This window comes from Benincasa hispida, unplaced genomic scaffold (genome assembly GCF_027475165.1).
Source record: "Benincasa hispida cultivar pf3 unplaced genomic scaffold, pf3_genome.v1.1 HicScf336, whole genome shotgun sequence".
NCBI lineage: Eukaryota > Viridiplantae > Streptophyta > Magnoliopsida > Cucurbitales > Cucurbitaceae > Benincasa > Benincasa hispida.
The window spans coordinates 16,098-18,077 of record NW_028326422.1 but is presented as its reverse complement, the minus strand read 5'-3'; the positions used below and the strand labels follow the sequence as shown (position 1 = coordinate 18,077).

The following is a 1,980-nucleotide window of genomic DNA, read 5'->3' as shown; positions in this document are numbered from 1 at the left end:
ACCCACCAATACTTTCATACATACAAGATGAAGACTTGCATTACTACAAAAACCACATTATTTGATGCTTGAAACTTTTGAGTACTTGACATTTTTATAAAAAAAAAAATTCAAGTAACATGTAAATTTGATTAAAAACGTCAAGAATAATGAAGAAAAAACGGAGGTTGACAGAATTTTTTGAATTCTTTTCCTTCCTTTTTTACTTGACGCTTTATAAATATCAGGTTATTTTTGGTTTATTAATTTGTTTTAGGGTTTCATATATTAAAGAGATAAAATTTAGGTAGGCGCCCCAATCCTCCAAATCACCTCACAACCTTTCAGATTCGATCTCTCACTCTCTCCAACACTCCACTTGACATGAACAGCGCCCCCAAACTCGCCCCCAAATCCCCAAATCACCCTAAAACTTTCACATGGTCGGTCCTTCGCTTCAATCTTCACTCACACTCATCCATTGAGAAAGAATTTGGTGTCGCTCATTCCTCGCTGCCGTGTTGGTTCGTATCGCCTCCTTCTGTAGCCGTCGTCCTTAAAATTTCTCTAGTACTGATAATTTCTAACGTTATTGTTCTTGAAATTGCTCTCGTACTTAGAATTTCTGTTCTCATTATTGTTCTGGTACTTAGAATTTGTAAATCCATTATTGTTCTCGTAGTTATTGTTTTCGTAAATTTTCTTCTGAGAATTCGTCATTGGATAGCCAGCTTTATAATTCTCCTCGTCCTCGTCGTTTCCCGCGAGAATCTCCTCCTCCATGTTGGTAATCGTTCGAGTATTTACACCGGCATTGGCATCACGATCGTATAGACCGTAAGCATTATGCGATTCGTCAAAAAATGGGGCGAGAGCCGGTATTGGTGCCAGAGATGGAGATATCTCAGGTGGAGCAAAGACCGGCGCCAGTGTAAGATTAGAAACAACCTTGTGATCCGTATGAATGAATTTGCTAAAGAATTTGTTGACTCTGGCTTCGATTTGGACAGAGGAGAGGAGGAGGATGAAGAAGTAGAAGAAGGAGAGATGGTTGAAAGTAGTGCACATATGATCAATTATTTATGAAATTAATTATAACTTTTTACCATAAACTATATCAACTAATAATAATAATAATAGACACATATTGGGCAGAAAACGAATAAACTATACTCATCTTCTTACATCTTTCTAGAAAAAAAATATAAAAATTATGAAAAAAAAAGTTTATCATGATTGAGCACTTGAGTGAGTTTTATGAACTTGTGGTTGTTTATTTATTTTTTTATAAAAATGAAATGAGATTTCTCATTGATGTTATGAAAAGAATCTAATACTCAAATGAGAAATGATATATAAGATACAAAGAATAATTGAAAAGTAAAAAAAAATGACGATACAAAAATTAAGTAGAAAAAAATGAAAGCATTCTAATTCAAGCAAATATGTTTTAAGAGTAACAATCTCCCATGAGCAAATACTTGGATATATCACAAGATGCACTCATCTTTATGCATTAAACTAGCATCACACAAATGAAAATAAATTAAAATGAAAAATACTTAGGTGTATCCTAGAGAGCACCTATCTTTGTGTATCCTACCAAATTGTCCTATCATAATGTGACATGAGGCAAACTATACAAAATTTCATAACGATTAATGATAGACTTTGATAGACACTATAGAATTCTATTCGTGTCTATCTATCGTTGACAGTTCTGAAATTTTGCTATATATTTTGTAAATATTTTTGTTCATTTTTTTATATTTGACAACCACCCCTATTATTATTTATTTTTAAAATATTTTAACTATTTTTGTGGTGTGAGTAATGAGAGGGGAAAATATAGGGATGAGTGCATCTTAAGATATACCCAAGTATTATCTAATTAAAATATTTAAAAAAGAGTAATTTTCCATGTGACAAATTATACGATTGGACAAATTGTTGGAATGTAAAACACAGGTGCGGTCCAAAATGCACCTCCCATGGTCTAAG

At 32.9% G+C, this 1,980-nt stretch overlaps 1 pseudogene; it reads right to left on the bottom strand.

Moving 5' to 3' along the window:
• Positions 1–453: 453 nt before the first annotated feature.
• On the bottom strand, positions 454–1,047 carry LOC120079089 (uncharacterized; annotated as a pseudogene).
• Positions 1,048–1,980: the final 933 nt, after the last annotated feature.